Genomic DNA, 20,670 nt, shown 5'->3' on the forward strand with positions numbered 1-20,670 from the left:
TGGCAAGAGCCAGGAAAGATCTTCATCTCTCAGAAGAAGTATGCATGGGAGATCTTGAAGGCATTTGGCATGACCGAGTGCAAGGAGATAGCTACACCTATGGAGGTGAATGTAAAGTTATCCGTTGAGGATACATCAGCACTTGCAGACATTGGGAGGTATAGGAGGTTGGTCGGCAGTCTAATCTACTTGTGTAACACCAGACCAGATATCAGTTTTGCTGTTGGTGTTTTGAGCAGGTTCTCAAACAAACCTCATGAGAGTCATTGGAAGGCTGGGATGCGGGTGCTCAGATACTTGAAGAAAACTCTTGACTATGGTATCACATACAGTTTCGGAACTTCTCTTGTGGGGAACTGTGACTCAGATTGGGCAGGAGACATTGATTCCAGGAAGTCAGTTTCTGGTTATTGTTTCTCTTTGGGTTCAGGAATTTTCTCTTGGATTAGTAAGAAGCAACCAACAGTGGCATTGTCTTCTACCGAAGCAGAGTACAAGGCAGCTTGTTTTGCTGCATGTGAGGCCGTATGGTTGAGAAGGATTCTATGGCATATGGGAGTGCAGGATGAAGAACCAACTGTGCTGAGATGTGACAATCAGAGTTGCATCGCCATTGCCAAAAATCCAGTGTTTCATGCACGCACCAAACATATAGAGATCCAGTATCACTATGTGCGTGATTTGATGGAGGATGGGATAGTGGAATTGGTCTACTGTCCAACAGAGGAGAATGGAGCAGATATCTTCACCAAAGCACTTACGAAGGATCTGCTTCAAGTTCATCTTCAGAGACTCGGCATTGGGCCGAGGAGATAGTTCACCTATGGGTGGACATTGAGGGGGGGTGTTAGATATGATCAATGCACCACCCTCATTAGGTGCTACCAATGATCCATGGTGCTCAAAGTTGTAAGGCCCCCATTATGAGGAGAAGCCAAATGTGAGCCCGGACATTGGTTGAGTCCTGACTTGTATATCAGATGAGGTCTATGTGACCGGATGGCAAAAAGGTGACTGTTGTGGGTCTAATCTTTGGGTTAGACGGAGTGGTTAAGCTGGTAGCAACTCGAGGCACATTGCATTGAGTTGCGTGGTAAGGGAGTTAAAAGGGGCCCCTATTGTGGGGTCCGGGGGCCGCGGAAGCGGCCCCTGGCTGGGGGGTCCCAGGGGGGCCAGCGGCCCCCCTGGCGGGGGTCCGGGGGCAGCGCCCCCGGCCCGATGGTAAAGGGAATATTCCCTGGAATATTCCCTGGCCGACTAGTGGAGGCTCATATGGTAGGTCGGTCAGCAGGCCGACCTAACGACCTTCGCGGGCTATAAAAGCTAAACCCCTTCGCAGCCATCTGACACTCATCTTTCACCCAGTCAGAGTTGTTGTTCCAGCTAGCCTTAAGCTCTTCACCTATCTTCTGTCTAGATCGCCATCTAAGCTTCACACAGTGGAAGCGCACGGGTGGACAGAGCCATCTTTGTATCAGTTGTTTGGAGTTAAAGAATTTACTGATTCTCCTCTTATCTGTTGTGTACTCTCTATCTCTTTCTCAGATTCTGTTCGCTGCGCCGTGTAATATTTTACAGAGGCCTGCATACTAGTCTATGGGCCGAATCTTGGATTAGTAATTCTTGTGGATTGTTGGATAGCCTTTAGGCGGATTATGGATTTCCTTCGAGCGGATTATGGATTAGCCGGCGGGCTGGACTTTATGGATGTATTCCAAAGATAAATAAGATAACTTGTTGAAAAGGAACTTGTTTGGCACTGTTTTCCTATGTCAAGTGCTAAGATTACCTGAAGGAACCAGTGTCTAACTGGCTAATTAAGGAAGCTTCTTGATGCATGTCCAACTAAATGTGGTAGGTAATTAGACAACTAAAGAAACCTTGAGGAAAGTGTGGTGGATGTGGCCATGGGTCCGTCCTATGGATGGGTGGTCTCGGTTGGCCGAGAACTTTTCTCAATCGAAATGGACATCAAGGAGCTCTTCTCAAAGGAAATGAATAGCAAGGGCGTTGACCTAGAGTTTAGGTTACTAGAACCCCAATTTATATTGTTTTAGGGGAACGAAATGGGACTACGCCTTATGGGTAGAGAGGTTGAGCCTTGCATTCCTCTCATTTCCCATTCTCCTTGAACCAAGTGCAACATGAATCTGCTTCGTCCCTCGCATTTCTGCATAAAGTAGTTCGCTCAGGGCTCGACACTAGCTACCGTTTAGGAAAGTGACCATTAGGGGAAACCCTAATTCAGGTCAGTCCTAAGTGGGAACGACCGGAATACTTCCACTACGTGGCAGAAGCGGGAAGTCCTAGATTGCAAACCTCGTAACATTCCATGGGAGTGCCGGGTAGATCTTTCTAGACTCTCTTTCCGATGGACTGCTAAGACGTGTCCTCAAAGGGAACAAGTGGACATGTTACACCTCCTTTCTTGTGGTAGCTTAGTCCTCTCTCTCTCTCTCTCTCTCTCTCTCTCTCTCTCTCTCTGTGATATGGATATAGAAATTCAACCTTCAAAAAGGTGTCTAAGCTTCCAAATCACATCCCTATCAGTGTTTAAACTCATACCCAAAAGATGGAAGATGGATTCCTGCAATCATTAGCAAAGGTAGTTGGATCACCATGCAATAGGCAAAATGTGGGAAAAGGCAAAGATATAAGAGCTCATTCATCTCTACTTGGAAGGGTAGAATCGAAGAATTCAAGCTTGGAGAAAATAATAATAGCATAAAAGAGGTTCTAGTGCAGTATGCATTTATGCATAAAGAGCTATATTTGGAACTTGGAGCTTCAAATATTCTAATGCATAAACTAGATTATAAGGATTTAATTCTTAAATTCTTTCTTTTCTTGAACTTGGTTTAAGGTTTTCCATTATAGAATTTGTTCATTTGTCTTGTAGATGTCTTTCCCTCTAATCTTGAGGAATGGCAACCGGTCAAGTCTATTGTTGATATGATTGATGTGATGCATGGCTTGATTGGAGAACTGAGATGTACAAAGGTATAAAGAAGACACAGCTTGTAGACAATGGAATATTCTTCTATGACCATTCTTATATTCTCCCCATGTAGTGTAGCCAATGGAGATCAATATCCCCCCTTTCTTTGCCCGATTTTTTAAGCTTTGAGTGGCCTTTGCCAAGTCTAGCTACTAGTGAGGGCTATATATGTAAAATATTTTGTAAGATATAGAGAGTATTAAAACCTAATATCTCAAGTAGGCTAAGCAAAGTTACTTTGTTCATGCCTATTCATATATTTTTTGACTTCTTTTCTAATGTTGCGATAAGAAAATCAAAGGCTATGCTTTCAATGAAGAGACTAACATATGATCATGTTATATAATTTGTTGATGAGGGATGGAACACTAGGATAGTAGGAAAAATTATATGTAAGATAGATCAAGACTCTATAGCTTGTAAATATATGATTGCTACTCAAAATTTCATCTGTAGATTTTATTATAGTATATGGCATTATGTTGGTGGTAGTCTGGTTGCTTTAGACCAAAATCTTGATAATTTTAGCAAAGATCCCATAGTGGATATTGATGTTTGGTTCAATGAGGATACAATCCTAAAGGTTATATCATCATGTATGCTACATCAAGTGAGGATGGATTAGAGAATGAAGATATTGAAGTACCATACTCATTTATGTTCCAACTTAATAACAAATGAGTAAGTTTTTATATCATATTATATCCACTTAGGTGTATATCTGATTTCACTTCCTGATTAAGAAACATTTCTAACATTTTTTTTATAAGAGATATCAATGAGGAGATAGAAGAATATACAATGCAATGATATTGACAAAAAGATATATTTATGATCAATATAAAATACATATACAAATTTTTGTTAGTCATCTCCATGACTTATATAGAAGGACTTACAATCAATAAGGCAAAGCTACTTTTTTTTGTGAACTTTTCTTAGGAGAGGAGACATCCTTTCTAGGAGTCCTTTTGTCTATCTTTGATGCTTTGGTTTCCTTGGGTGTTGAAGGCATAGCTTCACTTGCTGTAGTTACATGCACCTCCTCTCCTTCATAGCCCCCACTATTGTCCTCTTATATACCAAATGTGCTCACTTGTATAGCAATCCCTTGTAAATTGTCATACATTTGTAAGAAAATATTTTTAATTCATTGATATTTTTTACAATGGACTATATTATTATCATCAATGGACTATTTTGCAATAAACCTCTATCTTAAAGTTTAGTATGTTTCACATTACCTTTATAAGTTTATCGTCATTGAGATAAATAAACTAAACCAATCTTCTGGCATTTACAATTACTCTCCAGCCACAAGAGTAACTATAATCCTAATGAGGACACCACAATCAACACTATAAAGTAAAACTATGAAACTTGTTTATGCTAGTTTTTAGAATAAATTTTCTTAGTATGTTCCAACCATATTAGTTAAGACCTTATTGTAAGTTGTCTATATTGCATTGTTGCAAGTAAGTCAAAAGGCATGGGAGGCCTTTTCTCTAGCACTTCAATCAATCTTTTTAGAGTTCTATAATAAAAAGGAAATAAAATTTAGAATTATTACAAAAGAAAGATCAAAATATTTAGAGTACTGGTAACAAAAATATAAAAAAATCAAGGAGACCCTAGATTATATAACTTATAACTTGGCATTTCCATGGCTTCCTTTTATAGAATTGATGAGGAAACATTTGAATTGATGAGGAAACATTAACTCTCCACACACTCTATTCCAGTTAGGCTCCAATGAGAACTGAAAACAAAAATATTTTAATAATCTAGAAAAACAAGATCTCATAAAATCTAGAAAAATATCAAATTACTTACTTTTCATTGTATGGAATTAGAAAAATGTCCAAAGTTTCAAAGTCAATTGAATTGAACCAATGGTCAAATGCACTTGCATAAGGCTCACTCCTCATATAGTATGAGATAGATGGATCAAGAACCTCAATCTTTTGTTGTATATCAAAGGGAAGCTCATGCATTACACACCTAATGAAGGAATTGAGATAGTAAGCATCAACATGAAAGTCTATTGCTAGAAAAATATAGTGAGTAAAAACAAATTTTGGTATACTATACCTCATTTCAGTAAGAAGAATAGAGTAATTTACTTCTCTCACTTTATTCTTGAGAATTTGAACATAATAAAAGTCAAAAAATACAATATCTGATCTTTTGTTAATATCACCAAGGTAAAAAGTAAGAAACATTCAAGCCCTTAGGGCCAGTCCCTTAGGGCCATGCTACCCAAAATTTTCATGCTGCCCATGCAATACATGCAAACCAAACTGAACATTGGGTCCTTACTGCCCAAAATTGCCATGTGCATGCTGCCCATGTACACCCTGCATACTATGCTGCCCAAAATTTGCATTTTTCCCTTGCATATAGCTTCCACTACGGGGAAGCTATTGTCCCAAGGATGGGCTAGAAGGGTTTGTCATGGAAGATGTAATGCATGGGGAAAGCCATGGGTAACACCAAAACCTTGTGGGCTATGCCCGGTCTCCAAGGTAGGAGGGGGGTTGGCCTCACGGGGAGGGACATGCTCCTTGGGCTGAGCCGAGGATGGTGCGATGGTAGGGATGAGGGCACCCATGTACTCATTGAGTAAGTCCATCTTGGCCATCATCTCAGAATGACGCTAATCTTGGTGGGTTTCCATCTCCCTATGGCATTGTTCCAACTCTCGATGCCGGCGGTCGGCATGACGGGTCTCATGTTGGCATAAAGTATGGTTCAGCATAGCCAAGCAGTCCATCTCAGGGGTACCATCTTCAAACATGTCTTCATGATCCTCTTGGGCTGAGCTATAATCATTCATTGAGGCACGCGAGTCCCTTATTTCATGCTAGAAGTCCTCTTGGGCCTTTGCTTTTTCCTTGTGTGGCCTACCATCCCAAGTGCAGTCCACTAGACCCCTTGTTACAGAAATGGAAATATCTTGAGCTAGGAAGCTTCGATTGCCAAAATTTCTGATTCAAATTAAAGCTCTCAATCCCTTCTATGAGGCTATGTAAATATATCTTTGACAATAAATTATTAGGGCTTTGTTGTAATTGACTTTTGTGGGCTGACTGTGTAGGACTGCTACCTGTCCCACAGTACCTCTGAGCACAAAATTGGGTGTATCTCCCAAACCTTAGGGAAAAATGGAGAGATTTTTTACTCAAATCGAAGGGGACGATGCCCTCTTTGAATTGAGCTATGGGGCCTACGCCCAGTCACACAAGAAGGCTTTTTTGTAACTGACTTTTTTCAGCAGTTCCTGGGTCTGCATCCTTGCAATACTTCTCAACTTCCATGCATCACTGTGCATGGGAACCATTGCCAATATGAACCAAATCCTTGCTGATTAGGGCTAATACATGACCAAAAAGAGCTTGACCTTACCAGACATGACATCTCAAGACCAATCATAAGCATCATTACCAAGATTTCCAATCAAAGGCATAGGCATACCATTATGAGTACCATTGTCAAGTTCACTTATTGTTAACTCAAATTTGGTTGTACACTCTGGAGTCGACACTACAAAGTCTTGCTAGAATCCTTTTGAATAACAACAACTAAGCTCCTTGGGTGCTCCTAGTATTGATGTTAGATCTCAATGACACAATGTGACACAAATACTCAAAAGAGGGTCAATCCCTTCATTTCCATGACCCAAGCTACTGCAAGTTGCAAACCAATGCAGCCATGTTTCCAATGATTGCTGACTTCCCCCTAGGCATCTGCTCTCCTTGAGAAATATTCATGTTGTCATAGGAATAATCCACATTGTATGATATATATGACTTGCATGTCATGCTAAGAATCCCCTCATACATGGGTTGGTATCCACTGCATACAACACCATTGATATGGCTATCAAAATCAATAGCCCTCCAAACCAGGATTTTTGCACAAAATTTCAATGCCTCACCCTTATAAATTAAAAATCCCACTCCCTTTAAGGTTTTCAATCGAAAGCTTCAATTCTATATTCTATTTTGCAAGTTGTATGGGGCAATCTCACAATGTGTACCACCAAGAAATATCATCACTGTCACATTAAAATAAGTCCCATGAAAGCCAATAGCAAGTACTTTATCTAGTTAGATAATCTCATCAATCAGAGATCTAAAATTCTAGCAATAGTGTTTGGAATTGAAATCCCATCACACAAGCTAATTGCACCTTTCAACTCTTGAAATCTCTGAGCTTAGTTACATGCCACAACATTGATGATGAAGGTTTGCATACCTAAAACATGGTTGGGGGGTACACATTGCTGGTCCACAACCCAAACCCATGAAGAAGAGTGGCATTGCTTTTCTCAGATTGCAGTTATTGAGATCACATCATACCACTTTGATCTAGATAGCACAACTCCTTGCACTCCTCATAAATTTTGAGCAGCTTCTTTTCAATGCCTCCTGCTACACACAGATATATTGGCCCTGAAGAAGAGGACAGGCTTGATAATCCCCTTCCTAATTGATGATCAAGATTACAGAGAAGCAGTAGCACCATATGCTAGATTGGGGCAGTCACAATAGAAGATTTACATATCTATAGATCTTGCCTGTGCTCAGTGGCAAATGAGATCTCTACTCACCTCTGACAATCTCAGTCATCCATGGTGACAATTGCCCTGTGTGCTGGTGCCTTACACAAAAAGAAATTGTCTACAGGTAGAAAAACATTAATCCTCTTGATTGAGAGGAATGGACCTGGCTAGACAAGCTGCAACTAGATTTGCTGACAAAAGTGGTGGCAAAGATTACCCACAAGATTTGAATATTTGGGCCAAATACTTTCAAAGCACCCCAAATCTATAATAAATTCCCATATACCAAGCATTATATTGCTTATAAACAAAGAAATAGATGAACTTGAAGCAAAGTTGCAGTCTTGATAGACGAATTGCTAGTGATGTTGGGCCAACTGTATGGATTTGGAGACTTGAACTTCCTGAGACAAGAAAGGCAGATTCTCTGGAACATTCGCATGGTGTTCATTGACTTGTTCACGAGGTAGATGAGTAATCTCCTTTGTGTGTCACAAAAGATGACTGTCACATAGACTTTGATGCATCCTTGGATTCATAGACACCAGAAGATTTCCCTTGACATTCTGATCTATCAAGTCTTAGAGATCAGGTACTCGATCGGCTTCTAGGAAGGCTACACCTCTTGAATCCATCTTCTAATCCAATCACCTAGAACATTTGGCTTTATTGGTCTTAACATTTGGCCTTTAGTGGTCTTAACCAGTCTCAACTAGGCTAGCACATTCAAGGCATCTGCCATTCCTGGAGCTAGTCTTAGCAAAGGAATTGTCAGAAAATGGGGAGTTTTCTTTCTCTCGCTTTGTTGCTGTGTTGCAGGCTGCTTTACAAGGATTTATGATGTTTCTAGATTTGATATTGCAGTTCGAAAAATGTTGCAAAGACCTTGTTGAGCAAGTGAGAGAAGCTCTGGGACAGTGAAGCCACAGCAGGCCGCTCAGCTCTGTGAGCTATCTGCACGCCCTTGGACATCAAGGCGAATACCATGGCTGGAGTAAAGCCTCAAGAGGCTTATTACATTCCATTTTTCTCTACAGGAATCGCACCCTGTATTGACGGGTTGGACAATGAAAAGGCAAGTGGGAAAGGTTCTACCTGTGCTAAATGGCAAGTTGACTAGCATGCCATTCAAAGTTCTATCTCCTAATGTTTCAGTTGTTGATTTGACTTGCCGACTGAAAAAGGATGCTTCTTAGGTTGAAGTTAAGGTAGTAGTCAAAGCTGCTTCAGAAAGCTCAATGAAGGGGATCCTTGGATATACTAAGGATGATGTGGTCTCTACTGACTTTGTTGGGGATGAGAGGTCCAACATCTTTGATGCAAAGGTAGACATTGCTTTGAACAAAAAATTTATGAAGTTCCTCTCTGTACTATGCCTGCCTACCTCCCCTCATGGTGGAAGCCCCCCCCTCCCCCCCCAAACACGCCTTTGAGGCCGTCTCCTTCTACAAGTGTGCCTTTGGTCCCGGAAGAGGTCTCACATTTGCTACACCCTCAGTACAAGGCCAGACAGGACCAGACTCTCCTTATCCATTCTCACCTCAAGCTTAGAGTTGCTGAGATGCTCTGTGATGAAACGAAGGAGGCTGGACCCCATGTAAAGTCTCCCACATCCCTCAAGGGGACCAACGTCATTTTGTACATATTGAGAGATGATGCAGGTGTAGCATATACCAAGGCTGTAGAGGCAAGTGAGAAGCCTCTTGAAGAGGTGGTCGATCAGCCCCGAGGCTTTAGTAGGGTACTCTAGAAACTCAGGTACTCTAGATGCTCAGGATGAAGTGGAGAAATCCATGACAGCACCCGTTTGTAAGGGAGGAGCAAGGTCTAAGAGACATGAAATGATCTTGGCTTGGTACTCCATGGAAGCTGCAAAAGGGAGCTTACAAGGAAGAAAGAGAAGACCTCTTTTCAAACTCCCAAGAAGGATGCCATCTCTATAGTACTCCTCGACTGATATTGTCTTCAATGTTGTACTTGTCCTGGTCTACCTAAGAAAATTAGGGTTTCTTGAGACTGAAAATAGAACTAAATCTAAAAGGAGAGAGAAAGGAAGGATCTAAAAACTAAGCTCTGATACCAACTCTAATGAAGGAGACCTATCTAATCTAACTAAAAGAGAGAGAGAGAAGCAAGAAGACTACAAAAGAGAGAGAAGAAGAGATTAGAGGAGAGAGAAAGACTAGGAGAAGAGAGAGAAAGACATGAAAAGAGAGAGAAAGAGGAGGAAAGCCATGAAAGCTGGAAGGAAGGAGAAAAGAGACTTGATTATTGATAAAAATGATGCCCTTATTGGGTCTCTCAACATCTTATATACCCTGTCAGTATAATTGGGTATTCCCATGCTAACGTGTGTCCTACCCGTCTATCCCCACTATTTTACAAGGCCTAAGTTGTATGAAACGCAAGGAGGCCCCACATGGACAAGAGAAACCAATATAATATCATGTTTCATATATATTTGATCAAAGAGAAACTTGCCCTCCAAGCAACGTATGAAACACGAAATAACTATTGCCGATGTGAAGAGCCATGACTAATTTCGTTTCATATGTTTAATAATTTTTGGGATCATTTGGTATATATTGTCAAATGATTTAGAGATAACTCTTATTTGTCAAAAAACTTACATTTTTGAGGGTTTCATGCTTATGCTGGGCGATGAAGCCTTCTTTACTCACCTTTTGCGCTCAAGAATAATTCTACACTTTGATCAAATTAGCATTGTGTTGGTGTGGTCGAGCATATAAAGAGCTTTGTCTTTGAAAAAAAACTTTTTTTGTTAAAAAATCAGGTTTATAAGGATGTTGGTTTACATGTGTGGCTACTCTAATGCATAGTTAATTTCACACATGGGACGGGCAGACAGCTTTTTCTTGGGAAGTTGTGCCACATGTCACTTACTTTTTTGGCATGATAATGCTTTTATGGCTCCACTTTTTAAGTTCTTAGCATTTTTTTTTTCATTTTAAGTGCACTTCCTCTAAATTATTGCAATGTACTTTTTGAACAAACTTGTAGTGATTGTTGGCATATATATATATATATATGAACACTCAGGGTCGGGTTTTTTGTTACTATTTCTTTCACGTATATTGTCTTGTCTTCGATGAGCTATTTATCTTGTAAGCATCACAAGACAAACCAAGCATATTCTTACAAAAAATCATTTATTTGCAGTAGAGCAGGGATTGCACATATCAAGTATCACACTTTTCTTAATATTTTTTCTCTGGAATCTTGAATTTCAAGTCATTGAATATGTAAGTTGGTTTAATAGGAGAAAGATACATCAAGAACTTAGAAATTCTATAAGGGTTTTACTTTGTTTTTCTAACAATATTAGTCTCGTACACATTAAATGATGGGGTTTTGATGTTCTTGATGCATTGTTCTATTCAAAATTTTCAAATGTATAAAATTCAAATTTGTCAATTTGTTTGTCACAGTGACGTGTGAAATGTGATTTTATGAACTGTCAAGCCATTTGGATCATTGTTTTCATATTTGATTGATTTTATGTCAAAAAAAGTTTGATCAATGAGACTTGGAATTTCATGCTTTCTCTACTACATAAAGGGCGAATTCGTTTCATTCATCTTGTATTTCTAAATATTCTTACATAAGAAACATGTTAGATTTGTCAAAATACAAAAGCACTGCCTTGTAGGTTTTGACTAAAATTTTTAGCAATCTTTCTTTAGTCTTCTGGATATGAGCAAATGTGGATTTTAATATTATGCCTCTTTTTTTTTGGATTTGGTTTTGTGAGTAATGAAGATGACTAAAAGGAAGTTGTCTTTAGAGGGAATGGAGGAGAAGGATCCGGAGGATACCCGCAATGAAAAGCTGTTTGATTTTCTTCATGCAACTTGAAATTCATCTAGATTTATTTACATCAAAGATATGATCAATGTTCCCTTTGATTTGCAAGAGCTCTTGAATGATCTTGAAGATAAACTAAAGGATTTTAGGGAGTTTTATGATAGACATGTGGAAGGTCTAGAGATTGAGGGATTTGTCCATTATAGCGATGTAATGGAAGTTTCCAATGCTACTAGAACAACTTTGCAAACATGGTTTAGCCTTATTGCTGAAGAATTCAAAAAGTGGAAAGCAGATTTCACTTTTTATCAGAATCAACATCAATGTCTACTTGTACAAGATATAATTGGATTTCTTGTATATCTTCAATATATGGATAGTTGTTCTTCAGATACAATACAAGAGAGGAAGATGGGGGATATTTCATGCAAAGGCAAAGAAGTTGAAGAGAAGGGTGAAATGTTTCAAGAGGATATTGAGAACCACTTAGTGCAAGGATTTGATGTTGCTTTGTTTAAAAGTGAGAACATTACAAAAGATAAGAGTTGAGTGTTGAGATTGAAATAGGTCCTCTTGAATGTGTCCCAACATTTCCCAATTATCTCATTAAAAAAAAGAGATATGTATTGCTAAATGATATTCTACACCTTTTTTATCTTAGAGAATATTAGTGCTTGGCAAGCCTTACAGCATGGGGGTCAAAATGATAAGAATTTTATAGGTTATGAAGACGATTTGCTAGTAACTCTTGATGTTGAGGGAGAGAATTTTCAAGACAGCTCTATAGCCTTACATTCTTGTATTAATCCGATCATGGAATATAAAAAGGGGGGATACCTACAGAGGAAGAGTACCTACAAATTTAGCAGTGACTTGGTATTGATAACATGGGCTATGAAGAGAAACTAAAGTTTCCATTAGAGGAGAAACCAAAAAGTTCAATAAATCTGTATGATGATAGTCTTCTTGAAGAAGATGAAAATCCTCAGGTATGAAAGATAATTCTAAGATATCCATTATGATTTATATTAGAGTATGTTATGCATTATAGACAAACATTATTGGATATTTATCTACTGACATCTTATACTATTGTGGTTTATTGTGCATATAGAAATTGAAGATGCAGACAAATCTCTTGGAAGTGCCAAGGGCTTAAGGCCATTGAAGCTTCCTGGTCATTATATTGGAAGCTTAAATAATCAAACAATTGTAATTTATCATATCATCTTGTCAAGCTCTCCAAGCTTACCAATAATGGCTTTGAAAGCTATCTCCAAGGTGATTGGATCCCAAGCTTTCAATAGAGGTTCAGGCAAGATAATTTTGGTGTAGAAGGAAGAAGTTGTAAGATTTTTTGGCTTCACGCCTAGATACATTGGATCTAGGATAGGATACTTTGGAGTTCTTGCCTCTTATTTTCTCTCCCATGTAGGAGATGCCAAGAATTTGAAGCTCCTTCTAGGCTATAGGAAACAAGAGTTCCTCAAATGTAGAGGTCTCATCAAGTGGGATGAAACAAAAGATTCCTTTAGAGGACCTAGTGAATTTCCTAAAACTAAAAACTCTTCTGCAATAGATTCACACTAAAAGATATTTAGAGTTTCTTGAAAACCATATTATTCCATCTCTTTGTCTAGTTTGTAACCACTCTAAATATCTTTGCTTTGCACAAGAGTTTAAATATCCCTCTTTTCTTCTTTGGGTAACAGTGGATATAGTCCTTGCCAAAGATGATTCATTATATGATGTGATTGTGTCTTTGAGCTTGAATTTGTTCCAAATTTGTCTATAGAAACTTTGAAAGACCTCTAATAATTTTTTTGCTTTGTATCTTCACCTCCATGTCTTGTGTGTCTAAAGTATTTTGTTCTTGATTGATAATATGATTTTTCCATACCTTAGGTTAACCAAATAGATAGAGATCCATATTTCTTGATAAAATATGGAGCATGGTTGTACAAAATATGCTGCATAGTTAACAAATAAAGAAATTCAATTAGAAAATCCTATTTGAGTCAAACAATAAAGAGACATACATATGCAAACTTCTTACCATATAGTGAGTGAAGTGTTGATTACCCCAAGCTTCTGTCATTACCTTTTTAAAAAGGTTAATCAATTGGTTTTTGAAGTCTTTGAGATCATCATCATTCCACCTTATTTTATCACAATAAAAAAATATTGTGTCTAGTGTTTCCCAAAGATTGGTTTTTCTATTCCGAGCTTGTCCATTATTAGCATGATCCTTAATAGCATTATGTAGGAACTTCCACTGATTGTATCTAATAGTTAAGCCACCATTTCTAAAGTTTATCTTAACAAGTCTCCCATGAAAGTCTAGGAATGTTCTAGCCTTCACTCCACCAATAGATGACTTTTTCGTGAAGATGTGGTTCAATAACAACATTACCACCATGCAAACCAATTGCAAATAAGACTTTTTTAATATTTGTTAGAATATCTGTTCTAGCTGATAATGGCTTCAGCTTCCATGCAAATCCTATATAAAGATGAATAAGCTTTTCAATTATCCTACAAAGCACATGAAGTGTAAATATATGGGCATTCACTAAAGGAATATCTAAGACTAGCTTAAACTGTGGATCGTTGTTGTGCCTAGGGGGAGCTCTATTCCAATCACTTGAGTTCAACTCTATGGCAGGCTGTAATATAGGCAAGGAGATCTAGAGTTGTCTCCCTTCGATACGTTTTACATACATTTAAGTGTATTTGAGTCACAAGCTATGTGCCACTCAATCTTATAGTTCCCAAATCCTTCGACAAATAGCTCTTCTGTTTCTCGTTGTCTCGTAATAACATCAAGTATTGGTGTTCAATGAAAAACCCAATACAATATATCAAAATCCTGTGTATCTACTTTGAATGCTCCTAGCCACTAGATGTTGCATTCAGATTGAACACTAAATGACATTGAGTGATTATAATGATCTGATGAAAGTTCTCTATTCATCAAGGTAATAGATACCCTCTCTAGTTTTGTACATTTTAGAATCTCACTTTCATCAAGTGTAACCACAAATCTAGCCACTCCTTGTGCCTCTTCTAGTGACAAGTCATAGAATCTAATCATTAAGCATTGTAGGGTGGGAAAGTCAATGAAAATATTGTTAAATTAATTTAATACAACTTTTCTTTTCTTTCCCTTAAAGTTATCCTTGATATAGAAAGGCTCACCCAAAATCTCTATTGCTTTGTTATTCACTCTCTGTCTAATAGCTCTAATCACAGATGGCCTTGAAATTTTGCAATTACATACTTGTTCTTGCTTTATATTTGACTATAAAAGTTGGAAAAGTTGTATATAAACATCTTGACTAATACCAATATTATCTAGTGTCTTCTGCAGTAACTCAGTATCCAAAGGTTAATCCTTTATAAATAACTCCAAACATTAGTTCTTAGCCTTTTTAAATTTCTTATTCTCCAGAATATATTTTGAAACTACTGAAGGAAGAAGATGATAATAAAATTGAGATGCTTTCAAACAATCTCTTTCACTTGCATTCGGTTGAAGAAGAGACCTAAACAAAATCAACATTAAAATCAATACAATTAATTATAAACAAAGTCATATTTTATATTTTTAAAGTGGAAAAAAATATACCTTGCTGCTTGGATTCTTTTACAACAACAACCTGCTCGTCTGAGACTCTCAATATTTCTAAGAGCCTTTTGTCAATTTTGAAGTCCTAAAATAGTATGCTTTCATTGATAAGATTTGATGCATTTCTCAAATAAATGAATTCTTTGTTCATAGCCCGCTACCTTCTACAGTAACTCATTGTAATGATTTGATAAAAGATGTTTCTCCAATTTGAGAACGTCCTTTTCTACAACCAAGTGTATAGCCTAGCCATCACCAATGAGCCTCAACAATGAAGAGCTATTATAGAAAGGTGGAGTGCTATTTTTGCTAGGATCTTTGGGATATAGCCTGCCATCTAACCGAAGATCAAGATTCTTCTTTTCTTGAAATCTGAGTATATGTTTCGTAGACTCTGTAATAGTAATGAGTTTTTTTCTCTTCCTTATTAGTTCATGCTCACTATCCAACTCAATATGAAGATGATAGAGAGGCCTTTTACTAGAGCTATAGAGATCATTAGATGACTTATCCATAGCTAAGGATATGATTAGAAGATTGGATTGAAAAAGTATATGAATTAAAAATACAATTGAATATTAGTTTTCACTTTAATGAGGATGAGTAAGATTTTCATTATGACAATCTTTGTCACCTTTATGGCGGCCTAGATTTCTAGGTTTGATGTGACACAAAAATATCATGACAATGACTTATTAAAATTTTTAAATATATTTGTTTACTAAAATAAAAAAATAAAAAAAATATTTTCTAAAATATTTTCTCTCTCTAGGATCGCTTACAAGGCCTTTTCAAAATCTCAAAACTCCCCTAATGTGATATCTAAGATAGCACTACTAGTAATCATACCCAATACTGGCAAACAATTAGTCTCAATGACTACACGAGCACCCATAAAATAGTCCTTAACACATCTAAGGATTGTCACAATTCTCCACAATTTCCTTTTTACCTCTTGATACCTTCTTTATCGTTTGATCAATACTTTAGCACCAAACTAAATTTGCATATCTTCGCCCTTCCTTATCATCTTGCCCAATTGCCCATCCAATCCCGATTGGGCTCATATCAATAGTAATAATGATAGGCTTCCCATGTGAATAATTAGCATTTCTCAATGTAGAAGAAAATTTCAAGAGCCCTTCAATTTCTTCATTCCTTTCTGATGCTTTCATTCCTAGTGAAACCTCTAACCTTTCCTCAAGAGCTAATATAGAGCATCAACTACATGTGCAAAGTGAGGGATCCATATCAAATAGAACACACATGCATCCAAGAATCTACAAACCTTAGATACATTCGTGCATACATATTTCATTCTATCAATCCCATCTATTTTCACTGGTAATAGTCTTCGCCCATAGGGCCCACACATATGCCCAACAATCAAAACCTCTTCAACTCCAAAGGCTGACTTTTGTCCCAGAAAGAGTTAAATGCATCTCTTTTAGACGTGTCAAAATTCTTTCGCAATCAATAATATGGTTTAGAACAAACTCTCTACACCTATGAGCATCCATCTCTTCATTCTTTTTATCCACTGCACATCCTTTTAATCGAAACATCATCCAAGAAGGGCTTTGCCAATTTTGGTATAAAATTCATGAGTATCCTATTCATAGCATTTGTCATGTGTGCCAATGATTTTATTACACCCTGTGAGAGAGTACACATTTGTACTGAACCCAAGAAAGTCTTCATAGTTTTAATATCACTGCTCTCAACTGCAATCTAAAACTAATCATACCCCAAATAAAGATCACCCAAAGAATATATTGCTCTACTTGAAAAAGCCAGTGCAAATTTATCAACCATAGGATCTGCACCCACATTTCTTATGGTCACTTTATTGAACTACATGCCTTGAATAAATCTCAAAGCCCCACTCTTTTTGGGCATAGTAAACCAATTATTTGAGTACAGGCTGAAGAGGGCTCCAAGATCTTCATGTGTATCTTTTCATTTAGCAAATCCATAAGCTTTGGCAAGTAAGATTTAGGCACTGGAATAGGCCTCAAGTTCCATGGTACATGTGGCATAGTAAATATTACCATAGGAGAGACAACATTCAGATCCACACAACCCATTTTAGCTAACAATCCTAATGCTCTCAGTTCCTTAGTAGCTCATTTTATATATATGCATTCAACCTTGCATAGGCTTAAACAAACATGAATTGTTTGTTGTAAACTGAGAATAACTAGTAGTAAATACATGCTTCATTCTATTAGGTGAGATGATTACATACTCTAAACAACACTAATGTAGCCCCGCATTACAGTGGTGCTCATTGAAAATCTAATTCTTTGAATTTCCTTGCATTTGGAGGCAAAGGAGACTCTCAAGATTCCTAGGATGATTAACAAAAATGGTAAGAAATTTGATTACTTTTCTCCCATCCTTGCTTCTAACTCTTGCATAAGTAGAACCGTCATCAAGAACCTTTATTCCTATACACACACTTTTGTAATATAGGGCTATCCCAAAATCACATGAGGAATAATATTTCCGAAAGAAGTATTACTCTTGTTGTACATCACCAATCGTCACTTTTACATTAGGGCATGTTGCGTAGAGCTTCCTCGAAGAATTGTTTGTAGCCCTCATATGCCAACCATGATTACTGTCCATAGGCCATGTACCATTCACATACAATCCACACTCAATGACATTAATCTCAAACTCGTAATCAAGAAAAGCAACACCAGGAGTTTTAGGCTCCCCTATTTTTACTACCATTTAATGGTAGCCCTTGCCCAATGATTTCTTGTGTAATGACTGAAGGAATAAATCTTGGACTCTCTTCCCTATATTGTTGCATTTGCCCTACTCCACCATGCATATTGTTACAAGACAATGCATTTTCAACCACTTTTTTCTCTCCTCCATTGCATCATGCCCATATTCAGTCCAAATGCCCAACAATCCAGTTTTCTACTCAAATTGCAGCAATGCACTAGTGGTATCACCATGAAACTGATGCTTCCTCTTAATTATGTCAACATTATCATCATGAAATTCTCGCTTGGTGATGCCACGTACCTCTCCCAAGATGAACTCCACTTGTTTGTTTAAAATCAATTCTTCAAGAAAATTCTTGAGATTTGTGGCTATCTCAATATCAAATTGCAACTTATATCATGGCTGCTTGTCCTTCTTTTTACCCTCTTGTTTGTTATCCTATTTCTATTCCTACCCAGCCTCTTCCATAACATGCTTGGGAGGTGGCTGATTTGCTGATTTAGGCTAATCCACACTTCTTCTTGGCACTCTCTTATATGTCCCTAGATTATCTTCATCTCTTGTTTGTTTCTCTTTCACAAGTATATCCATGTATTGGACTTTTGCTAGATACGCATACACTAAATATGCATCTATCGATGATTCCTAGGTAGTTATGTCACAAATGTCTTGCCCTGCATGAGAAATTTCACTATTAGTAGCTTTTCTCTTTTTAGCTACATGCAAAGCATGTGTCCATATTGCAACAGACCACTTGGCCACACATTCTATCCAATTATAGACCAAAAGTAATAGCATGTACAGCCAAATAAGCTTTTTGGATAGCCATGTCTTCCAATAACTCTTACATACCTCTCTTTTCAAAATTCAAAGTAAGAGACAATCTTAATTCTTGTGCATGGATCTTGCCATCTTTCCAAAAGATGAGATGTTGTGCCAAGGTGTCCTAATGAGGAGCACAATCCTTCCTTTCATGTTGAAAGCTGTCACACTATATACATCTTTTCCTTGGTTTAGGGACTACTACACATCCCCTTTCCTCTTGTCCTTTCCCATTCAATTTTGTGACCTACAACTAAAGATCCCACATTCTTTTAACCAACTCATCTAATACATGTTCCCTAACAATGGGAACAATAGGTGTAGCCACAAAAATAGGTGACTTATTGGATACATCAATTGTTTTGCTTGTAACATTGGGCAAGCTAGATACATGAAATTTTTCTTTTTGTGTATGCTCTTTTATCAATCCAGTAACAACATCCTTAACATGCCTCCACTCTTTTTTAAGCCATGTCTCTATAGTCTAATCCTCCAATAAATCATCAAGCTTCTCTTGAAGCTCAGGATCTGCCTCTTGTAGAAACAATTCAATTTTTTGGCTTGCAAGAGCTTGATGTTGTATACGATCTAACTGCTTAAACCAAATTTCAAATTCTCTTAATAACTGTGTACCCAACAAGACCCTCATTAGGCTGTAGAACCCACTACTATAAAGTCTTGTAGGTTATCAAACTAGTGTCTTCAATGTAAAATTCTCCCCTAAGGGTCTTCTTAAAACCTACCTAGAGGGTATCCTACATCTACAATTTAGTAACTTGGGCTTTCAATTCATGTACAATGACCCATACAAAATAGTAGCCCCATGTAACGTGTCCACTAGTATCATCCCGGACACGTCTTAGCAGTCCATCGGAAAGGATGTCTAGAAAACTCCACCCGGCACTCCCATGGAATATTACGGGTTTTGCGATCTAGGTCTTCCCATGTCTGCTACGTAGCGGAAGTATCCTGGCCATTCCCACTTAGGTTCGACCGGAATTAGGGTTTTCCTGATTGGTCATTAGCTAAGAGCAACTAGCGTCAGACCCGAGTGAACTACTTTACGCAAAAACGCCAGGTCCGAAGCGGATTCATGCTGCACTTGGTTCAAGGAGAATGGGAAACGAGAGGGATGCAAGGCTCAACCTCTCTACCAAAGGCATAGTCCCATTCCATTCCCCTAAAACATCGCAAATCGGGTAACACGTAACTCTAGGTCATCACTCTCGTTATTCGTTTTGATGATGATGATCATACCGCTGTTCTTCGAGATTTTTGAGAAAAGTTCCCGGCTAACCGGGACCACCCAACCGTAGGACGGACCCATGGCCCATCCTCCACACTTTCCTCAGTTTGTTTTAGTTATGTAATTATCTAACACATTAATTTTGACATGTAACAATCAGCTTCTTTAATTAATGCGTTAAGCACTGGTTCCTTCACGTAATCTTATCACGTGACATAGAAAAACAATATCAAACAAATTCTTTATTATCAATTTATCTTTGAAATACAAGGAGTTCCGCCCGTAGGCTTGCCCGAAGGCTATCCAGTAATCCATAGGGATCACTATTCCAAGCTTCCACCCGTAAACTAGTATGGGGGCCTCGAGATCCAATCCCGAGTCACGTTAGCCTCTTGTGCAGGACCCGGAAGGCGAGGGATTTACGGCCAAAGCCCCCCTGGCACCCAAGTGTCCTCCTGCTCCAAGTAGAACTCAACGAAGTGACCTCTCGCAGCAGGTTTGGTCCACATTCCCGGCGCTGTCAACAACCCCCTTCGTTAGGGTTAGTCAGGCAGTCGAGGGTAACTGAAGCTACCTCTCCCTTCAGGCCTTCAACCTGAAGCATTAGATATCTTTTCATCCTTTAGTTCCTTGAGCAAACAATGCAAACAGTGCTTTCTAAACTGTTACAAGCACAATCAATTCCAGTGGTCGTTTTATTTGGCCAATTGCTAAGGAGTGAATCTTTCTCTCCGAATGCATCCAGCACTCGATCGAGGATCAATTGTGACTTGGCAAGATCCCCAAGGGTTTGTTTGTTAACCCTATATCCTTGGGTTAGGGCCGTACCCTACTAACCCAACTAA

Source organism: Lygodium microphyllum, chromosome 29, assembly GCF_053477565.2.
Source record: "Lygodium microphyllum isolate KBCC chromosome 29, Lygodium_microphyllum_v1.1.10, whole genome shotgun sequence".
Classification (NCBI taxonomy): Eukaryota; Viridiplantae; Streptophyta; class Polypodiopsida; order Schizaeales; family Lygodiaceae; genus Lygodium; species Lygodium microphyllum.